General features: G+C 44.8%; 2 long non-coding RNA genes across 3 annotated transcripts; one reads left to right on the top strand and one right to left on the bottom strand.

Moving 5' to 3' along the window:
• Positions 1–7,318: 7,318 nt before the first annotated feature.
• LOC311588952 lies at positions 7,319–10,630 on the top strand. Of its 2 annotated transcripts, XR_014776375.1 has the most exons (4): positions 7,319–7,819; positions 7,937–8,011; positions 8,190–8,323; positions 9,288–10,630. It is a non-coding gene; the product is annotated as an uncharacterized lncRNA (long non-coding RNA). The 2 variants fall into 2 exon arrangements; XR_014776376.1 differs by lacking the exon at positions 8,190–8,323 and having other exon boundaries at positions 7,321–7,819.
• On the bottom strand, positions 7,821–8,787 carry LOC311588953. Its single transcript, XR_014776377.1, has 2 exons — positions 8,547–8,787; positions 7,821–8,000 (listed from the first exon to the last, which is right to left on the bottom strand). It is a non-coding gene; the product is annotated as an uncharacterized lncRNA (long non-coding RNA).
• Positions 10,631–11,701: the final 1,071 nt, after the last annotated feature.

Raw genomic sequence — 11,701 nt, forward strand, 5'->3', positions numbered from 1 at the left:
TCATCTGTACCCAATGCTCAAGGTTCTATCCTGCTGTGTATTTGGCTCGTTTAGGTTAATGTGCCTCTGAGAGAACAGTGTGACCATCCAACCTTATTATGCTTTGCTCTTAACAGGGTTTCTTTAGGCTTTCAGAACTTAAGCTGAGTACATAGCTTTAATTTTTTTTTTTTTTTTTTTTTTTTTTTTTTTTGATTTTCAAGACAGGGTTTCTCTGTGTAGTCTTGGCTGTCCTAGACTCGCTTTGTAGTCCAGGCTGGCCTGGAACTCACAGCGATCCGCCTGCCTCTGCCTCCTGAATGCTGGGATTAAAGGCCTGTGCCTCCACGCCCAGCCCCATAGCTTTAGTCTTAAACTATGTATTCTTCCACGTCCCTGACTCAGAATAGTGTGTGTGTGTGTGTGTGTGTGTGTGTGTGTGTGTGTGTGTGTGTGTGGCAATCCATTGCTGACAGTAGCCAACAGGTTGAAAAACAGCCTTAAAAAACAAATAACCCATAAATGTTGAAAGCAACATGTGGATATAGGTTGATAACATCTGTTGGCAGGTTTTTTTATTTTAATTAATTTATTTTATATGTGAGTGCTCTGGCTGCATGTATGCCTGCCTGTGTGTCAGAAGAGGGCTTCAGACCATATTATAGATGGTTGTGAGCCACCATGTGGTTCCTGGGAATTGAACTTAGGACCTCAGGAAGAACAGATAGTGTTCTTAACCTCAGCCATCTCTCCAGGCCCTGTGTGCAGTTCTGAGTTCAATAAAGTAACTTTTTCCTTCTTAAATTCAAAGATGTCCGTAGAAAACTCTCATTTCTTTCCTACAGTGTGTTTCCTACACTGTCCAATAAATACAGAGCAAAGTCCTTTGTTACCGACAGGCAGCAGAGACAGACTGATCAGACAGAGACAATAGACAGACTACAGACTCACACACTAAACAGAGATACGGGGGAGAAGTGGAGAATTCAAACCAGGCTCCATCTTGGTCTAAGCTCCTCCAGGAGCAAGTCTCTCTCTCTCTCTCTCTTTTTTTCTTCATATGTTAAGGTACACCCACATCTTTTGTGTTTTCATGTGGAGGGCTCTAAAGGGCGGGGGCGGGGGTGGGGTGTCTCTGGCTTTGGTTCTCTGTCTCAGTTCCTTGTGCCTCTTTTCTTCCCTTCTCCTCATGCACACATAGCCTTCTACACGACCGTCCAAGCAGGGCCCCTGCTCTTTTTTTTTTTTTTTTTTGGTTTTTCGAGACAGGGTCTCTCTGTGTAGCCTTGGCCGTCCTGGACTCACTTTGTAGACCAGGCTGGCCTCGAACTCACAGCGATCCGCCTGCCTCTGCCTCCCGAGTGCTGGGATTAAAGGCGTGCGCCACCACCGCCCGGCTGGCCCCTGCTCTTATATTCCCCATTTGAGTACAGCCTTGTGAGGTTCACACTCTGTAACTCTTGCGCTTGTGTCTGGTAATTACGTGGGACTTTGCTCGGAAGGACTCCCTTTAGTCTCACTTCAGAGCCTCTTAAGGAGGCTTCTACTTTTCTATCTCTGAATGATTTTCCTTTCATCTTCTCGTGGTGTTCATAATCAGTAATTCTAATATTTGCTGTGTATACCGCTTAAATGCGAATGCTAGTTTCTTTTTTCCAGAGCTGTATAAAATACCTGACAAAGAGGGAGGGAAGAGAGGGAGGGAGAGAGGGAGGGAGAGTGTGGTGTTTGATGAATTTGAGCACTTGGTTCTCTTTGGTGGCCCTGTTGGGGGGCTGTGATTATTAGGAGGTGCAGCTTTGATCCAGGCTGTAGGGGCAGGCCTTGCAGGGTCATCCTTCGCTCCTCCTCATCGCCTTATTCTCTCTGCTTCCTACATATGGATGGAAGAAGATCAGCCAGCTTCCGGGTCCTGCTGTCATTCCCCACTTCCCCGTAGGATGAACTCTATTCCTCTGGAGGCCAGAATTAGCTTTTCCCTCTCTTAAGTTGCTTTAAATGACGGCATTTTAACACAGCCACAGAAAAGTAACTAATAAAGGGTTTACTTTGCCCCTTAGTTTGAAAGGAACAGAGGGGCCGTTGGTCCCATCCCATCTGCTCTCAGGAAGCCGACCGGTGAACGCTGGTGCACAGGTCACTTTCTCCTTTTCATTGAGTCCACACCTCCAGCCGTGGGACGGTCACACCCATTTTCAGAGTGGCTCTTCCTTGACCAACTAAACCTTTCTTGAAACATTCTCTCTTTCACATGCGCCAAAACATACTGGTTTTAAATCCTATCAAATTGACAGGTGAGATCACCACTTACCATGCTCTAACTGACACACTTAAAATAATTGTTTGCAGTGGTGGAAAAACTGTGTTAGCAACGTAACCTCTCTGTTCTAAGTTCAGCCACAGGGATGCCCACTCATTGGTCTCCACTAGTTAAGTCAGTGCTCAGGAACCAAAGAAACTATCCTAATTCTCAGCCTTTTCTTTTGGTTCTAACCCATGGGGACACCGCTCTCCCTATTCACTGTCTAATAAGGTCCTAAACTTTCCTTTGTTCCCATCCTCTGACTGCTGACAAGGAGGGAAAACATCTCTCTCTTCCGGTCCACAGTCCTGAAAATTAACCATTGAGGTTGGAGCAAAGGTGAGTGCATTTTTAAGTTAAAGAAAGAGATATGGCATAGTCAGCAAATTAGGATGAATAAACCTTTGAAAAATATCTATAATCTGTTTATAGAAAAAATAATGTTACATGTTAACTAATGGTCCTGGGAATAATTTTGTCCTTCACACTTCCACACACCCAAAGAACCAAATAAACATGGTTGAAAACGTGAAGCAATTTTTCTTTGCCAAAAAACCCAAACCAAACCAAACAAAAACAAAAACAAATAAACAAACCAAACCAAAACCAAACCCAAAAATCCATCTAGAAGAAAATGCCCATTTCAGGTATTTGAATCTTACTTATCAAATGAAAGGGCTAAGCTTTTAATATTTACAAAATGCATATTCTCCTTAAATCAATCTCCTGTTTTCTAGATGTTTCTTCCACCCTCATCGAATTCTAAATATGCATAAAACTCTGACTTGCTCTGAAAATATTTCAGTTATCATTAAAAAAAAAGAGTAATGCACCACAGAGCTGAAATTAAATCAGTTTTGAATTCTCATGAGTTGCCATTGAGGCTGCTTAAGCCAAGACACTAATCAAACGGCCCTGGCTGCTGCTATATTCTAACCACTGCAATCTGATTTTCCTTTGTAATTGTGAAGGTGAAAACAGAAAGCTTGAATCAGAAAGGAAATTAAAAGTTAAAAATAAAAGGCAAAGAAGACATTTTTATCCCATCATGTGTCATGATAGAATATTAAGTTGACCTTGTAAAGTTAAAGAAAACTGTTGCTATGTATGACGTTGGACTTGACTGTACGACCTGGAAATCTGTGTTTCGAATTATTAAGCAGCATAGTTTCACTTAGTCATAAAGATGATTCCTTATAGAGCAAAAATCAGGTTAGACATTGTTTTTTAAACATTTTGTTTTTAGCTGGGAGTGGTGGCGTACGCCTTTAGTCCCAGCACTTGGGAGGCAGAGGCAGGTGGATCACTGTGAGTTCGAGGCCAGCCTGGTCTACAAAGTGAGTCCAGGACAGCCAAGGCTACACAGAGAGACCCTGTCTCAAAAAACAAAAAACAAAAAACAAAAACCATTTTGTTTTTGAAAAAAAAAATTAAGTCAGACCTTCTTCTGATTTGGGAGTTTTTAGGAAGAGTCTCAAAGGAAAAGAAAGAACAAGACGAAGGTCCTTTATCAGGCTGTGTCATTCTGATTTGAGGATGCCAGAAATACGATCCTGACGTGTACGTGACAAGACATGTCGATGAGTGCACACAGGCTACGGAGACCAGCCGTGAACAGAGCTCTTCCCAGACAGGAAAACACAGGGTTCGAACCCAGAGATTTCTACAACTGTAACACAACCCTGATATTAACCCTCTCTCAAATTTTTTCTTTTTCTTTTTCTTTTTTTTTAATTTCCCTCTCTCAAATTTTTATTATGCAAAACTAAAAGCAAAGAAAATTCAAGGTAGTAGGAGGCAGAGGCAGGCAAATGGGGAGATGGGGATGTGGAAACAGTTTGGAAGGCTGGCCCACGTAACCACTAACTGCAAACCACACAATTAAGATAAGAAGTATTAGTAGTTAAGAGTTACCAAGCTTATAGGGAACACGCAAATTCTGGAATCCAAGTTTTCTGACCTTTAGGGCATCGTGCAAAATCCACAAAGCTGATTTAGACTCTTGTTGGATGGGTGTGGGAGGGTTGGATTAGAGCATACCAATGGCTTGGTAGCTTGTTCTTGAGTATAATTTACTTAATTGCTCCGGCCTTGTAAGCATACCCAGGGGGTTTATATTGACATAAGCGATTGAACAAAAGAAAAAAAAAAACAATAAGGTCTTCATCGACCCGTGGCTTAATGGCTCTAAATAAATTAACTTCTTTTAGATCGATTCAACACACTGATGATATTTGGAATCTATTAACCTTTTAAGTGCTTCCCCTCTCAGTTACAATTTTAACATATAACTTTGGATGAGTCACTTTGCATTCAATCGAGTGAAGGTATTGCTTTCTATGCACGGACAACTTCAGAATGCAGAGCACACACAGAGAAAACAAGTGCAAGCTTGGGGCCTAGTTCTGGATTCTGCTTCTTATTCCAGTTTTTAACTAAAACAGGGCCTTTTTTAAAAAAAATTAAACGTGGCTGGGTGTGGTGGCATGCATCTATGGTCTCACCTGAGAAGCTGGGGCGGGGGACAATGTGAGGACACCGCTGGCTGCATAGTGTGTTCAAGGCCAGCTTGAGCTAACTTGCAGTAAACTGTCTCAGAAAAACTGAGGAGTGGGTTAGCGCTCAACAGAAGAGCACTGCCTAGCACACCACAGGCCGTGGATTCAACCCCCACACCAAAATTTTTTTTTTTACTCAAAAACACTTTATTTGAAAAAAAGAGAGATAAATGACACTTTAGGTATGAATAGAAGTTCATAATAACACAGGCATTTGACATTCAACTGGAATCAGTACTCAGAAATGAAGGATGACTGTCACTGGACCTGAGGGCCCCTTGGTCTACCTAGGGAAACACTATCTTAAATGTGAGGATATATTTACATAATTATCTCATATATCTCAAAATTTTACCCAATTTGATTGGAAAAAGAAAACTCCATGTGAAATTTCTAATTGCTGTCCAAATTATCGATCACCAGCTGGAATTCCAGCAATCAGGGGGATAAAAGCAAACAGTTCACAGAAACTTCAAGGATAGCCATGGGAACACAGAGGTATACCCAGTGTCAAAAAAGCAAACATATCTGAGTGCAGTGGTAACATGTTCCTGTAAGCCATATACCCTGAAAGAAAAGGGGATGGGTACTAGGGAGATCAGGATGGCATGCCATATAAAAGATGAAATAAAACCTCAGGCTGGATGCAAATAATTGGGCAAGTGAACAAATTCTTCAGTTTGAGAGAATTTCTGAGCTCTACAAATCAGCATCTGGGTAGGAAACAAAACCATCCATTTCCCCCAAGCCTGCCTCTTCAGAAATGTCCTGTTTTTTTTTGTCTGATGTGCCACATCTTCCTTTTTACACTGATTTCTTGGAGAGGAACTTGGGTTCTTAAGGAAGAGAGTGCCCCACACCAAAATTATAAGTAAATAAAGTTTGCAGATTAAAAGCGTGTGATACAGTGTAAAGAACTGCTTTGTCACTGGCTGCCACTTTGCACCAAATTGTCTACTTAGCACAGATTGGAGTGTGGACTTCCCTCATGGCTGTGACTCTTGAGTGTGGTGCTGCTTGGATTGGAGGCTTTTAGGAGATGGTTAACGCTGCCCTTATCTGCAGAGGTAGCTTTCTCTCTGTCCCCACACACATGCTTGGGGTACTGAGTGAAGCAGGGGTGGGGCACAGGGTGGCTGTGGGCGAAGGACACATCCATTAACAGAACCCCACTGAACTGGTGTCCTGGTCTTAGAATTCCCAGCCAAGGGGCTGGAGAGATGGCTTAGCCAATGAGAGCACTGCCTGCTCCTCCAGAGGTCCTGAGTTCAATTCCCAGCAACCACATGGTGGCTCCCAGTCACCTATAATGTGATCTGATGCCCTCTGCTGGCCTGCAGGTGTACATTCAGGCAAGAGCACTGCATACACAATAACCCAAGAGAAAATGGATTTTGTTGTGGCTTCTCAACCAGGATGGTTAAGCAAGTTATATGTGTAGTTTTTCCGGGCCTCAGATTTTTGGATTTGGGCTAAATAAAGCCAAGCTGTCTGTCTAGCACTGCTGATTCTAACTGAAACTGTTGTCCTCCAGAAAACAACCAAGAGAAAAATTTAATCTGAGTTTCAAGTTCTCAGGAGAATTACAAATCAGCACAAAGAAATTGTATACACGTCACCCAGATCGAACAGTTGTTAGTATTTTTCTAAATTTTCTTGTCTACCTGTGTTTATTTGTGTGTAGAATATTATAAGTTTATGTTATTCTTTTCCTTGTTTTCTGAGCCATTCGAGAGTTACTTCTACTGAACATGTTCCCCTGCATTCCCTGATCGCAAGGATCTTCAGTCTCATAACTATGGCTGCCAGCCTTGGAAAAGTCCTCAGGCCCTGTCTCATCACATGTCCTCCTGTGTGAAAGCTGGGTCTTGATGCCAAGTTGCATTGGAAGTCATGTTTCTTTAACATCCTTACCTGGTGGTGATAGTGTGTGTGTGTGTGTGTGTGTGTGTGTGTGTGTGTGTGTGTGTGTGTGTGTGAGTGTGTTCTCAGATCTCTCCTTCTAGTTATGGCCTAGAATGGCTTTTGTTTGGCAATTCTTTGATGCTGCTTCATGGTAAAACCCAACACACTTATGCCTGGCTGGATTTTTCGAGGAAGAGTCTGGTGTCTTGGAGCACAATGCCCAAATGCTCTCCATTGCTGATCTTAATTTTGATGACCACATCAGGGTGTTGTCTGATTTCTTCGGGGCATAGCTTTTACCCCCTCCCCTTGTAACTACTAAATAAAATATAGAGGGAGCCTCTGGAACCTTGTATTGGCCTCACATAATGTTACCCACCTAGACTTGACACCCACAGATGATTCATTACCCGCCTTTCCTTTTTTGCAATGTGGGCACCCATGCCAAAATCTGCCATGTCAGAAATCCTGGTTTTAGGCTGTATGCTGTGACCTTCGATTTGCTGACCTTTACCTCACCATGAGGTCTTGTGTTCTAGGCCATCCTTGGGCTATTTACCTTTGAAAGAAGTAGAGAAGTCTCAACTTGGAACCACCCAGAGGATCTAGGAAGTTCTTACAAGGAACTACTCAAAGAACTAGGAAGTTCTACGGGGAGCGATTTAGGCTACTGCATTCTTGCCCGGGGGCTAGGGTGAGTGAGATAAGAATAGATGCTATTGACCTTGCCCTATATATGCTCCTGCTAGTCGGCAATACAGTGAATCTTGATCAGAAATGTCCTGACTTGATTCGTTATTTCTCGAGTCTCTGTATCCTACTTTCAATCCCTACTCCCTCTTTCAGGTGAACCCTGATTCGATTTTTCCGGCGGGCTGGGACCCGACATGCCATTACTTGTTGTTCTTTTTTTTCTCTTTCCAAAATAGTCACGAATATCCCACTCTGGCCTTGAACTTGCTATTTTGCTGAGGATGATCTTGAACTTCTGCTCCTCCCACCTCTACCTCCTGAATGATGGTGTTGCACATGTACCACCACACATGCCCCATGAAATGCTGAGGATCAAAACCAGGTTTGGTTCATCTCCGTTTATTGGTTTATACAGCCGGGGACTCAGAGACTCGTTTGTAAAATGCAGACTGCAGGGATCCAGTGAAGGTTGCCAGCACTCCTTATTTTTCTCTTTCAGTTCCATCCATCAACCCAAATTGATAGCGACGCTTCCAGGTAAATGAAAAGCTCTCATAAGAAGGCTAAAAGGGAGGTAAGAGAAAGGAAATTGCCTTGAGATTAGTACTATTTAATTGGAGAGAAAAAGAAAACAGGATGTTAGTAAGGGGCAGGGCGAACCAAGTGGGTGCTTTGGAAACCCCGACTCGCCCAAGCGTTTGCCAAACAGATTCCACGCAAAGAGCTTGTGACCGAGTTTGTGGCCCTTTCAGGTCACATGCAGGGACTCTACACTTGCCGCACCCGGGGCTGGCCAAAGGACTCTCCGCCAGCCAGCCATATCTGGAACATTCCCGCACAGTCCAAACGCGTAGCGTTTACCTAGGATACCCCGATCCTGGCGGGGGTGAGTGTGTACCCGCTTGTCCTGCGCTCTGGCTGCGCGCGCCAAAGCTTGGTGTCGGGAAGGGACCAGAACTACTGTGCATTTCTTCTTGGTCGGGAAAAGTGAGACGAAAGAGCCACTACTTGAACATAGAGGGGGGACGGGGGGAGAAGGAAAGAAAGAAAAGAAAAAGGACGCGGGACTGAGGTTAATTATTGACGGAACCCAGGCGGGACAACCGGACCTGAAGTACTCAGGGATAGGATACTCGAGGGAGATATAGACACAGCGCCGAAATAGCTCAGTTGGGAGAGCGTTAGACTGAAGATCTAAAGGTCCCTGGTTCGATCCCGGGTTTCGGCAGCTAGGTTTTCGTTTTAATTTGGCGAGATTCAAACTTCCTAAAATCCTTCCATCCAAGGTACTCCCAAGAATACGTCGGGGGGGGGGGTCGTAGAGGGCCAGGAGGTGTGGCTTTTCTCGACCACCCCTCCCCCCCCGCCCCAGCCGCAGGCACAGAGCACAGGCACTTCCGGGTGTCGTCGGAGGCGCGCTGCGCGTGCGCGGTGCGGAGCTTGGAGCCGAAAGTCAGGTTTAGAGCAGGAAGGTGGTTGGGGCGCGCGGCCCGGTGGGAGTCGGGGGCGCGCGTGGGCTGTCGGGGTCCTGGAGTGATGCTGATCCTACTGCGCGCTCGGGTGGCTCTAGCCAGGAATTTGGTGGAGATGCTGCAGGGCGGGCGCTTGGGTTGGCCCAGGCAGGTTCTCTCGCTTAACGCTAAAGGCGCGTTAGCTTTAAAGCTCCTAACATTTAACTTAAGCGACTGTGTTTAGTCTAGACAGGTGTTCCCCGAAGTGTGGTCTAGGACCAGAAGCCCAGCCTGTCAGCAGCAGCATTTTGGAGCTAGTTCGAGATGTACCCCACTAGGCTACTGAATGGAACCCAGTCTAAAAGTGTAACTCGGTAACTTTTACTGTTTTTCCCTCAGGTGCTGGGTTCTCTCATGGATGCCGAACACAGGCGGTTCCCACGGGTCGGGTGTTTCTTGGGAGTCCTGTTGACTTGGGGCAGCTGTGCCACACCATCCTGTAACTAAGGAAGCCGTGGAGGGTAAAGGCAAGGGTGGCGACACACTTAGGACACTTATGTTAGAACGCGCTCTCAGAGGGCTGCTTACCGTCAGCACTAAACCTTCATGAGAGTGAGTGCTCAGCCCAGTTAGTCAGCTTCTGGGTCGTGTGTGCCTCCTTACAGTTCCACGGAAAGCCTTTCGGAGAGAAAGCTGGGACACCTACAGAGTGTTCAACGTGACATATTAACATACTGGGACACCTACAGAGTGTTCAACGTGACATATTAACATACTCAAGAGTAAACATTTCTTTCTTAACCGTTCTGTATACTCTATCCCTTTGAGGCCAGGACTATGGCACACAGAAGCTATTATAACCATTACACACAGTAAAACTTGATGAGCGCTGGCTATCTAATTAGGACCTTTCATGTAATAAGTATGTACACGCACCACGCCCTTTTATTAGCTTTGGGCCATACTTTTGCCTTTTCGCTGGACTGTGAGATGTATCACCATATCTCAGTTTGTTTGCTGTTGAAAACTTAGCCAGACATGCTCTTGCTTGAATTTATCTCAAATTCTAAGACTGTGTGGCTCTCCCACGATCATCCTAAATACATGTATGACAGCTGATGGCCTTGCTATACTTCCTTTCCTCACGGTGGAGGGCGGGTCTTTAAGGAGTGTGTGCAGATGGCTGTTGGAGACTGACTTTTTGTTTTTGTTTTTTTCCTTGAGACAGGATTTCTCTGTGTAATAGCTTTGGCTGTCCTGGACTCACGTTTTGTGGACCAGGCTGGCCTTGAACTCACAGAGATCCTCTTGTCTTAGCAGGTGACCTGGGGTGGCGGTGGCGGTAGGGGAGACATCCCAGTACGGTCTGGGGTGCATTTAAATTACTGCCATGTATTGCCGTGATCACGTCCCTAGTCTAAGGCGTGGCTCCCAGGCCCAGGTACAGCAGCACAAGGAGCAAAGCACCCCTCACAAACCCTAGGAATAAAGGACCGAGGCTAAAGGTGTCGCCAGTTACAGGGCCCTCTGTAGGGTCAAGCTACCGAGCACACTGTGAACAGTTCCATTATGCTTGTCCACAGTCCATCAGAGCTGGAAACAGATGAACACAAGAAAAGGAAGGAAGAAGAAAAGAAAGAAATGCATGTTACATATGCATGCTCTTGGGGAAAGCCAACACAATCCTGAGACATTTAAACAAAGCCTGAGGCATAAAAATAAAACAATGCTTCTTTCAATGCACCACAGATCTAAATAGAAAAATCTTTTTAACTTAAAATTTGTTGAGAGTTCCATATCTAAGCACTGTATTTACGTAGTTCACACCCTTCCCCCCTCTCCTCTCCACAGGGACTTAAAATTTTCTTTTTTTTAGGGCTGGAGAGATGGCTCAGTGGTTAAGAGCGCCACCTGCTCTTCCAGAGGTCCTGAGTTCAAGTCCCAGCAACCACATGGTGGCTCACAACCATCTAATGTAATCTGATACCCTCTTCTGCAGATAAAGCACTCATATGCAATAAATAAAATAAATAAATCTTTAAAAACTTTTTTTATTCTTCAGGAATTTCATATAGATATGTAATATATTCACCCCCTTTGGTGATTTGAATAAGAATAGCCCCAATAAGCTCATATATCTGAATGCTTAGTCATTAAGGATTGAGAAGGATTAGAATGATTAGGGGGCCAGGGAGATGGCTCAGAGGTTAAGAGCACTGGCTGTTTTCCCAAAGGTCTTTGTTTGTTTGTTTGTTTTTTTCGAGACAGGGTTTCTCTGTGTAGCCTTGGCTGTCCTGGACTCACTTTGTAGACCAGGCTGGCCTCGAACTCACAGCGATCCGCCTGCCTCTGCCTCCCGAGTGCTGGGATTAAAGGTGTGCGCCACCACGCCCGGCTTCCCCAAAGGTCTTAAATTCAATTCTCAGCAACCACATGGTGGCTCACAGCCATCTATAGTGAGATCTAGTGCCCCCTTCTGGCCTGCAGGTGTACATGCAGGCAGAACACTGTATAAATAATAAATAAATCCTAAAAGAAAGAAAAGAATGATTAGGAGGCGTGGCCTTGTTGGAGGAAGCGTAGCATTAGAGTGGGCTTTGAGGTTTCAAACATTTTCGTAAGGCCCAGACTGTCGGCTGTCTGTCTGTCTGTCCGTCTCTTTCTTTTCAGATCAGGATGTATCTCTCAGCTACTTCTCTAGTGCCATGTTTGCCACCGTACTCCCCACCATGAAGGTGATGAAGATAACGGGGTGACCCTCTGAAAATATAAGGAAGCCGTCAGTTAAATGTCTTTTTGTTTCATTAGAGTCT

Source organism: Acomys minous, assembly GCF_964271855.1.
Source record: "Acomys minous genome assembly, chromosome: 18".
Lineage (NCBI taxonomy): Eukaryota > Metazoa > Chordata > Mammalia > Rodentia > Muridae > Acomys > Acomys minous.